We start from the raw sequence: 11,115 nt of genomic DNA on the forward strand, positions 1-11,115 counted from the left end.
TCTGAACATTTGATATTCTACTTGCCCAGCAATTCTTCTTCTAAAGAAACTCATGAACTTATGATACCAGAAAAAAATGTACAAGAATGTCCCCAGCAACAAAAAATGAAAACGATCCCAACAGGCATTAACAGGAAATGGGTAAAACTATATTTTGGTATAGGTACACAGTGAACCATACAGAGAAGAAATATGAATAAGCTTCAATTACCCATCACAAGATGGCAGAAATGTAAGTCAGAATGAAAAAATGCAAGTTGCAAAACATTACATATAGAATGATAGCATTTTTATAAAGTTCAAAACCAAATGTGATAATTATATGTTGCAACAGAAATGGAATGATAAACACATTCCATTGTTGTTGCCTCTGGGAGTGAGGAGACAGTGAAGTAGAATAGGAAGGAGTTTACAAGTGGATGAAAAGATACAAGTGACATTCTAGAACTATGCTTTCTAATATGATAGCATTAGCCACATGTAGACATTTTGACTTAAATTTACATTAATTGGCCAGGCACGGTGACTGACATGTGTAATCCCAGCACTTGGGGAGGCCAAGGTGGGAGGACCACTTGAGTCAAGGAGTTCAAGACCAGTCTGGGCAACAGGGTGAAACCTCATCTCTACAAAAAATACAAAAATTAGCTGGGCATAGTGGCACATGCCTGTAGTCCCAGCTACTACAGGCTGAGGTAGGAGGATCAATTGGGCCTGAGAGGTCAAGGCTGCAGTGAGCCATGATGGCACCACTACACTCCAGCCTGGAGGACACAGCTCAACCCTGTCTCGAAAAAAATAATTAGTCAATTAATTAATCTAAATTAATTAAAATTAAATACAATTTAAAATTCAGGGCCAGGCATGGTGGCCCATGCCTATAATCCCAGCATTTTGGGAGGCCAAGGCAGGAGGATTGCTTGAGCTCAGGAGTTCAAGACCAGCCTGAAGAAGACAGTGAGACCCCCATCTCTATTTTATAAATATAAAATTTTTTTTTAATTTTTTAAACAATTAAAAAAATAAAACTCAGTTCCTCAGACACACTAGTACATTTCAAATGCTAGTCACATGTGGCTAGTGGCTACTGTATTGGACAGCACAGATTTATAGAATATTTCCATCATCACAGAAAGTTCTACTGGACAGCTCTGCTCTAGACCAGAGGTTGGCAAACTTTTTTGTAAAGGGTCAGGTGGTAAATGATTTAGTTTTATGGAACATAAGGTCTCTGTCACAACTACTCAACTCTGCAGCTTTGTCCCTCCAAAACAGCCATAAACAAGGTGTAAATGAATGGGTGTGACTGCTGCAATACCAGGCAGCGGGCTGGATTTGGCCTGCAGACCATAGTTTCTTGACCTTGTTCTAGATCTTAAGTTTGGTGATTGATTGACAGATGACCATTTTATTATTACATTTCATGACTTTCAAGCATTCTTACATATCAAATGTTACATAATACATTTTAAAATCTATATCTAGGACAATCTGAATAAGATCTGAAATCTGAATAAAATCTGTAGATTAGCTAATAATATTGTAGCAATGGTAACTTCTGTACTGTGGTCATATGTAAGATGATGTCCTTGTTTTTTAGGAAACACAATGGAAGAACTTGGAGTAAAGGAAGATCACACATACAACTTACTCTCAAACAGTTCAGAAAAAAAACTACCTGTGAACACATGTATACACACGCACAGAAAGAGAGAAAGCAAATTTGATGCAATGTTGGTAACATTTTCAGGATTTGGGTAAGGGCTATACAGGAGTTTTCTCCCACTATTCTTGCAAATTTTTTTTTTTTTTTTTTTTTGAGACGGAGTCTTGCTCTGTCCCCCAGGCTGGAGTGCAGTGGCACGATCTCGGCTCACTGCAAGCTCCACCTCCCAGGTTCACGCCATTCTCCTGCCTCAGCCTCCCAAGTAGCTGGGACTACAGGTGCCCGCCACCACGCCCAGCTAATTTTTTATATTTTTTAGTAGAGACAGGGTTTCACCATGTTAGCCAGGATGGTCTCGATCTCCTGACCTCGTGATCCGCCCACCTCGGCCTCCCAAAGTGCTGGGATTATAAGCGTGAGCCACCGTGCCCGGCTCTTGCAAATTTTATATAAACCTCAGTTATGTCAAAATTAAGCACTTAAAATCATATGTGTATATAGTTATATACATTTATGGTAAGGTTAAAAATTGCAATTAGAATTTTACAATGGTGTATATACATCATTTGTCAATAAAAAGTTTACCTTAAGAATCCAATCCAGGCCGGGCAAGATGGTTCACACCTGTAATCCCAGCACTTTGGGAGGCCAAGGTAGGAGGATTGCTTGAGTCCAGGAGTTGAAGACCAGCCTGGGGAACATGGCCAGATCCCATCTCTACAAAAAAAAAAAATTTTCAATTTAGCCAAGCATGGTGGTGTGTGCCTGAGGTCCCAGCTACTCAGGAGTCTGAGGTGGAAGGATCACTTGAGCCAGGGAGGTCGAAGCTGCAAGGAACCATGTTTGTGCCACTGCACTCCAGCCTAGGTGACAGAATGAGACCCAGTCCAAAAAGAAATAATCCAACCTGTGAAGCTCTGCTGGGCAGGGAGATGGATGGACAGGACTGCACAAATCCTGGAGCACAGGTAAGAGAATCTTCAGTGAATTAATGCTGGGATCCCAAGGGGGGAAGAAAGGAAGGGAAGTGAGGAGGAGGTCATAGATGAGGAAATAGAGGGAGCAGAGCCTGGAGGCCTTTTTGAGTTGAGAGAGCGGGAGCTGTAGGGGTGAGGGGGGTGAGAGATGGACAGAGGGAGGCCTATGGACAAAGAGGAGGTGTTGGAGTGGAAGGTTCTAGAGGTTGAGCAGATCCAGGTGATGGCAAGGTCCATGATGCAAACAAGATATTGGGTGTCTAAAATGGAAAAGCCCTTAGAGATAATCCAGTCAAGGAATTGAAAGCCAGTGTGTGAGCACAGCACCCTTGTGGCCAGTAAAGTTCCCCCAGATGGTGGCGGGATGGGAGTAGACAGAAAGACTGTGAGGGGGAACCCATGTCAAGAGACAGAAGCCGGCCGGGTGCCATGGCTCACACCTGTAATCCCAGTACTCTGGGAGGCTGAGGCGGGTGGATCACCTGAGGTCAGGAGTTTGAGACCAGCCTAGCCAACATGGTGAAACTCCATCTCTATCAAAAATGCAAAAATTAGCCAGGCATGGTGGCAGGCGCCTGTAATCCTAGCTACTCAGGAGGCTGAGGCAGGAGAATCACTTGAGCCCAGGAGGCGGAGGTTGCAGTGAGACGAGATCGTGCCACTGCACTCCAGCCTTGGTGACAAGAGCAAAACTCCATCCAAAAAAAAAGAGACAGAAGCCAAGTAACTGGAGGCCGGCAGGAGGGTGATGGGGAGCCATGGAAGGTGGTACAGCTTCACAGGGCAAGAGCCTTAAATGAGGATACTGGAGTCATATCTGCATATAACACATCTGAAATCAAGAGGAAATCCAACCACATTTCTGGATGCTGTCATTTCTGGTTCCCGGAGTTTGGGAGAAGGAGCTACCTCCATTCGTAAGGGCTGCAGAGCGATAGTGTAGTATCCTTAGGGATGGCAGGCATTCAGAGGTCCTGTGAGAAAGTTTGCTTGCCACAGACCATTACAGCCTGGGGTTTTATTTACATGCTACCCTAAGGTCCAAGTGCAGGGCCTGATTGGTAGTAGGTGCTCAAAATTTTTTACTGGATTAATGACTGGATGGGTGGATAGGTGAGTGTATGCATGGTGGTTGGATGAATTAATGGATGGGTATGATGGGTAGATGGATGGACAAGTGGTGGATGGATGGATAGACTTATGGACAGATGGATGCATGGTTAATAAATGGATGAATTAGTGGGTGAATGGATGGATGGTAGGGTGGATAGATACATGGATGGACAGATGGATGCATGGATGGTGGATGGATGACTGAGTTGGTAGTTAGATGGTTGGATGGATGGACGGACAGACTGATGGACAGACAGACGGACAGACAGACGGATGGATGGATGGGTAGGTGGATAGATGAATGAATGGGTAAGTAGATGGGTGAATAAATGGGTGAGTGAGAGGATGAATAGAAAGAAGAGCTCATGGGGCATGGGAGTGGGTGAATAAATAAGTGCATGAATTGAATAAACTGGACATTCCAGGAAACATAGAATAGCCTGGGAGGTCAGAGAGGGGATAGAGATAACACATCCAGCCTCACCTCAGCAGTTTAGACCACTCATAAGAACAGTATAACCACAAGGAGGTTGCAAAAGCCACCATCCCTCTACTCCCTTGTGCCCCCCAACCCAGAGGCTTATCTGGGGGCAGAAGCCCCCATCTGTGTCCCCTGGTTCCAGGCTGCAATGGCAGAGGACATGGGACCAAGGGAGCAGACTGGCTACCTCTGGAAACCCCTCTTCCTTCTCAGGATCCAGGTCAGACTCCCCAGGAAGCAGGGGAGAATGCTGGCCTTAGGCTCTGATCCCAGAATCTCTGAACCTGCCTTTGCCTCTCTCTGCCCTTACACAGGTCATTTGACTTCTCTTGGCCACTCTTCCTGGCAAGAATTTTAGGAAAAACGGCCCTGTCTTCTCCCTTCCACCTGCCCACTGCAGTGCTGTGGGGACGTAAACCAGCTGCCTGATGGGAAAGGGGGCCTCAGACCCTAGAAAGATGGGTCCAGCTCCCTCACCCAAGGAAGCCCACGAATAGGGCAGAAACTGGCCTGGCCTAGGGACTCTTTCCTGCACCCATCCCCATCCTCCAGCCACAGGGTTGTAGAGGGAATAGGTTTCCTCCGAGCCAAGATAAGCATCCAAGCTTCATCTCCCTTCAGTCTCTGATTCCACATCACCCCGACCACCAGGACCATGCCACTCCCCAGCCATACCATGGCAGGCCAGGCCCGGAGAGCAGAGATAAGGCCCTACTGACCAGAAGACCACAAGCATGGGATAAGAGGGAGGGGAAGACTTCTCTTCTGCCCACTCAAAGCTAGAATTCTGCTTCCTTCCCCAGAGGCAGGCCCCAAGAGAGCATCTGGGCAGCCATCCCAGCCTCTCTGCAGCCTGGGGAGAGAGGCCGGGGTGTTTTGCCCACCAGTACTCAGTATCAGCAATGTCCTATTTATTAATTCATTTCTCATTTTGGGGCACCAATCAAAGGCAGAAAATCCTGCTCAGCTGAGCACCAGGGAAGGAGGAGAATGCAGTGCTGGCTGCCACGTGTTGGAAGAAACCTCCAGACCTCTCAGTAGGTAACTGGATGGCCACAGGGGCCCCAAGGCCTGAAAATCCAGGTCCAACATCCAAACTGTACAGCAACCTTTCATGGACACCTCCTCCATGCCAGGCCTCATGCTGGGTACTGAGGTTACAGATCCATCCCAGCCTTCACAGAGCATCTCGGAGCAATGCCTAATGCAGCCTGGGAAATCTGGGAAGGCTTCACAGAATAGGTGACATGCCAGCTGGATTTTGAGGGATGAAAGAGATTTCTCCAGACATGGAAATAAGGGAAGGACATTCTGAAGCAGAGGGAAACTATGAGAAGAGGCCTGGAGCCATGAAAAAAGCAGCACATGATTAGACGATGATGGTAACTGAAATGGTTGAAGTGTCAGGTTCATGAAGAGGAAGAGGGCCAGGCGCGGCGGCTCAGGCCCATAATCCCAGCACTTTGGGAGGCCAAGGCGGGCAGATCATGAGGTCAGGAGATCGAGACCATCCTGGCTAACACGGTGAAGCCCCATCTCTACTAAAAATACAAAAAATTAGCCGGGTGTGGTGGCACATGCCTGTAGTCCCAGCTACTTAGGAGGCTGAGGCAGGAGAATCGCTTGAACCCGGGAGGTGGAGGTTGCAATGAGCCAAGATTGCACTACTGCACTCCAGCCTGGGCGACAGAGCAAGATTCTGTCTCCAAAAAAAATAAATAAATAAATACAAAACTACCAGGGCATGGTAGCACATGCCTGTAATCCCAGCTACTCAGGATGCTGAGGCAGGAGAATCACTTGAGCTCAGGAGGCAGAGGTTGCAGTGAACCAAGATTGAACCATTGCACTCCAACCTGGGCAACAAGAATGAAACTCCATCTCAAAAAAAACAAAAAATTAATTAATTTTTTTAAAAATGAGGAAGAGAAGTTGGGAAAGGGAGTATCAAGAGATAAGGCTCTTGGATCTACCCAGATAATCCAAGATAATCTCTTCATCCCAACATCCTTAACCTTAATCACATTTCAAAGTTCTTTTGACATGTAAGGTGACATATTCACAGGTTCCAGGGATTAGGACCTGGACAAAAAAGAGAGAGAGATGAGGCTCCAGGGTGAAGAAGGATTCAGGGTCTGGTTTTGAAGGGCCTCAAAGGACATGAGGAAGACTTAGAACTTTAGCCCATGGACAGCAAGGAACCAATGGATGGATGATTTTTTTGTTTGTTTTTTTGTTTTGTTTTGTTTTTTTGAAGGAGTTTTGTTTTTGTCGCCCACACTGAAGTACAGTGGCACAGTCTCAGCTCACTGCAACCTCCACCTCCCGGGTTCAAGTGATTCTCCTGTCTCAGCCTCCCGAATAGCTGGGATTACAGGCGCCCACCACCGCCTGTATTTTTAGTAGAGATGGGGTTTCACCATGTTGGCCAGGCTGGTCTGCAACTCCTGACCTCAGGTGATCCGCCTGCCTTGGCCTCCCAAAGTGCTGGGATTACAGGCATGAGCCACAGCGCCCAGCCAATTTTCTGTTGGGTGATGACATACTGGAATTCACAATTTGGAAGAAGCACTCCAGCTAAGTATAGCAAGGGTGTATCCCAGGAATGAAGGCGGGGAGATCAGGAGGAAGCCCAGACGCCATCCAAGGAGACAACAATGGTGGTCTGGCTTCCTGCAGGGGCCATAAGGTGGGAGAGACGGGGCAAATCCCACTGGAAGGAACGACGGACTGGATGTAGGGGGTAACCGGCAGGGAGGTGTTCAGGACCAGTTTAAGTTTCTGGATTCACCACGACAGAAAAGCAGGTTTTCAGGAGAAAACATGGAGGAGCTCAGCTGGGAGGTGTGTTTAGTTTTGGATGTGTGTGGAGCTTCAAGGGGAGCTGGGGGTCTGAGAGGCAGGACTATGAGGTGCTGCTCAGGGTCATGCAGCATCAATGTCATCTGTGGGTCTAGAATGCAGGCCTTCCCTCCCCACCACCACCACCACCGCCATTCCCAGGCCTGGGCCACCTTCTACCTCTGTTATGGCACCCATTCCAGCCTCCATGTCTTGGTTCTCACTGTTCCCCTGCCCAGCATACCTCCATCCTCTATACAAGTCCCACCCATCCCTTCATTTCCCACCTCAATCCAGGGGTTAGAGCAAAGGTCCGAGGTCAGAGGTGGATGGGGCCTGAAAGAGGGGTGGTGAGTGTGGCAGAAAATGCAGAAGCCTGATTTAGAGCCCAGCTCAGCCTCAAAATGGCTGTGGGACATGGGCAGGTCACGGTCCCTCTCTGGGCCTCAGCTTCCCAACCTTTCAGGGGTGAATAAGGAAAGATCCTTGAAGTTACGGATCTGGAAAGCGCCATAAGGTAAAACATCATCAGGACACTGGAGGTATACCACAGGACACACTCTACAAATGAGGGGAAAGCTTATGAAAAAAGACTTAGTGGCCCGGCATGGTGGCTCACGCCTATAATCCCAACACTTTGGGAGGCTGAGCAGGCGGATTGCCTAAGATCAGGAGTTTGAGACCAGCCTGGCCACCATGGTGAAACCCCTTCTCTACTAAAAATACAAAAATTAGCCAGGTATGGTGGCAGGTGCCTGTAATCCCAGCTACTTGGGAGGCTAAGACAGGAGAATCACATGAGCCCGGGAGGAGGAGGTTGCAGTGAGCCAACATCGCGCCACTGCACTCCAGCCTGGGCAAGAAGAATGAAACTCTGTCTCAAAAAAAAAAAAAAAGAAAGAAAAAAAGAAAAGAAAAAGAAAAAAAGACTTAGTGGCATTTTCTCTGAGCCTTGAAGAATGAGTAGAATTTCAGCAAGTTGAGGTGGAGGTGAGGGGGGCACTCGAGGCAGAGAGAACAGCCTGAGCAAAGGCCAGGAGGCAGAACGTTCAGGGTGGGTTCAGAGAAGAAGGAGTGTCCAGTTTCTTTCTAAGTCAACAGCTCAAGGGCTTTTTGTAAGCGGGCTGCCCAAGCGGAGCAGCCTCCAGTAAACACCTGTTTGCATAATCGAGGTCACACACAGGGGCACGTTTGCACAATGACCTGTTTGCACAATCTTAGCTGCCTGCTGTATTCCAGCCAACCCCGGCCCTGGCAGCTGAGCACCACAGCCTCAACTTCCGGGCACTCACCCCAGCTTGCCCACCTGGACCCCACCCCAGCCCCTCTGAAACAAGCTGCTCCTTGACCTACCCAGAAGCCCCACACATCACAGGCAGTAACAGAAACAGAAACAACTCGGGGCTCAGTAGCTAGGCTGCTGAGAATAGGGTTCCCTCACCAGCACTCCCTTACCCGGGGTTTCCAACACAGAGGCCTTGTCTGGTGGGGGGGTGGGGAGGCAGGACAACCGGAAGAGGAAGTATCCACAAAGCCAACACTGGGTGCGGGTAGAGGGGATGACTCCTCGTCTGTCTTGTGCTCTTCAATGCACCATAGTAAACACTTATTAAGCATTTACTGTGTTCCTGGCTGTGTTCCACAAGCCTTACGGTCACTGATTTCTCTCAAGAATCCTATGAAGCCAATACTGTTAGCCCCATTTTACAGATGACAAAACCAAGGCTTAAAGAGATTAAACACTTGTTCAGAGTCACACAGGCAGCAAATGACAAAGTGAAGCAGGCTGACTCCTCAGCTCATCGTCTTAACCTCAGTACACTCTAAAGAAAGCTCTTCCTTAAATCTGACTTTCATTTCCTTAAATCTAACTTTTATTCTGGCTGCTGCAGCTCCATTTCCTGGTGCAGGTCCCCAACAGAGAATGGAGCACAAAGGACAACAGTAGAATCTCCCTCCTAAATATTGAATTATGCAGAAGGGAACAAAGGAAAGCAACTTTATTGAACACCTACTGTGTGCTGGTTACCATACTAGGCATTGTATTTCTGATAGCTAATTTAATTATCACAAAATCCCTGGGAGGAGTTATTATCACTGTGACAGATTAGGAAACAGAGGCTTGGAAAAGGTAAACACCATCTCCAAGGTTCTGCAGCCCAACAGATATGCATCGAGTATCCTCTGTGCGTCCAGCACTGTACTGAGGCTAGAGAGGCAGAGGTGCGAATACAGTTTCTGCCCTCAAAGAGTTCACAGTATAATGGAGGAGGCAGGCGGCCAACAGCCTACTACAGTATTACAGGATGAATGGGGAGAAGCACCCCTAATTCAGCTTGACTAAGGTGTGGAAGCCCAGAGGGATGCTGAGCTCAGGCTGGATGCTTGAACAGGGTCAGGAACAGGACTCAGCCAGCGAGAGGTGACAGGCGCTCCGCAGAAGAAAGGTACAGGGTTGTTCCAGAGCCTGGGGCAGGCAGGGAAATACTAGTGAATTTGGCATGACCAGAGCATGACGGGCTGGATCTGAGGAAGCAGGGGCTGGTGAGGCAGGAGAGGGAGGCGAGGGTAACTTGCATGTCCGGTTCAGGAGTTAGGCTGTGACTACGGGCCTCTGAAGAAAGGCAGGGAGAGGAGAAGGATCGCACGGCCATTGGCAAGGCTGAGATGGGAGCGCCATAAAGGCAGGAACTAAAACTGTGTCTCACCATTGTGTCCCTGCACCTGCTCCAGGAGCAAGTTCTCTGAATGATGAACAAAAGGCCCATTCTCCTTCATTAAGAACTGACTGGGGCCAGGCACGGTGACTCATGCCTGTAATCCCAACACTTCGGGAAGCCGAGGCAGGCAGATCACTTGAGGCCAGGAGTTCGAGACCAGCCTGGCCAACATGGCAAAACCCCGTCTCTACTAAAAATACAAAAAAATTAGTCGGGTGTGGTGGTGCGTGCCTGTAGTCCCAGCTACTCAGAAGGCTGAGGCAGGAGAATCACTTGAACCTGGGAGGCAGAGGTTGCAGTGAGCCGAGATCGCGCCACTGCACTCCAGCCTGGGTAGCAGAGCGAGACTCTGTCTCAAAAAAAAAAGAATGAAAATAAAAATAAAAAATAAATTAAAAATGACCAGAAGGTCAGGTGCGGTGGCTCACGTCTGTAAAACCAGCACTTTGGGAAGCTGAGGTGGGCGGATCACTTGAGGTCAGGAGTTCAAGACCAGCCTGGCCAACATGGTGAAACCCCGTCTCTACTGAAAATACAAAAATTAGCCAGGCATGATGGCAGGCATTTGTAATTCCAGCTACTTGGGAGGCTGAGGCATAAGAATCACTTGAACCTGGGAGTCAGAGGTTGCAGTGATCCAAAATCGCACCACTGCATTCCAGCCTGGGTGACAAAGTGAGACTCTGTCTCGAAAAAAGAAAGAAAGAAAAAAAAAGAACTAAAAGAACTGACTGGACATGGGAATGTGGAGAAGGGGTTGTAAGGAATGACTCCTGTGTCCCTGAGCTGCATGACTAGGGAGAGGAGGGGATGGTGGTTAATTCACCATGACAAGGTACGTGGGGATTGGAGACAGATTTGGTGAAGTGGGGGAAGATTCATCCAGTTGATCATTCATTCAGCAAACATGCATGCAGGCCTTACTGTGTGGCAAGCAGTGTTATAGACACTGGAGATAAAGTTTGGAACAAAACAGATAAAAACTGTTGCTCTTATGGAACTTTCAGTCTAGTGGGGATTGAGACGGCCAACATCAGATGGTGAAAAGGGATATGGGGGAGAGAGAGATAGGGAGTGGGAGGGAAGGGGCTTGCAAATTTTGAAAAGGGTGCTCAGAGAAGGCCTCAGTGAGAAAGCGACATTTGAGCAAAGACCTGAAGAAGGGGAGGGACCAGCCCACGTAGCTATTTGCAGGGGAAGAGTCCAGGCAAATGAAACGGCAAGTGCAAAGGCCCTGAGGCAACAGACAGCATAACAGGTTCAAGAAGCAAAGAACACAGAGTAGCTGGAGCAAGGCAGCAAGGGGGAGAATAATAG

At 48.1% G+C, this 11,115-nt stretch overlaps 1 long non-coding RNA gene across 1 annotated transcript in view; it reads right to left on the bottom strand.

Moving 5' to 3' along the window:
- LOC134734592 (uncharacterized) overlaps positions 1 to 11,115 on the bottom strand; it is a 235,778-nt gene that overhangs the window by 204,060 nt on the left and 20,603 nt on the right. The window contains exon 2 of the long non-coding RNA XR_010117726.1: positions 2,252 to 2,383. This is a non-coding gene — a long non-coding RNA (uncharacterized lncRNA). The remainder of the gene's footprint in view (positions 1 to 2,251; positions 2,384 to 11,115) is intronic.

This window comes from Symphalangus syndactylus, chromosome 12 (genome assembly GCF_028878055.3).
Source record: "Symphalangus syndactylus isolate Jambi chromosome 12, NHGRI_mSymSyn1-v2.1_pri, whole genome shotgun sequence".
NCBI lineage: Eukaryota > Metazoa > Chordata > Mammalia > Primates > Hylobatidae > Symphalangus > Symphalangus syndactylus.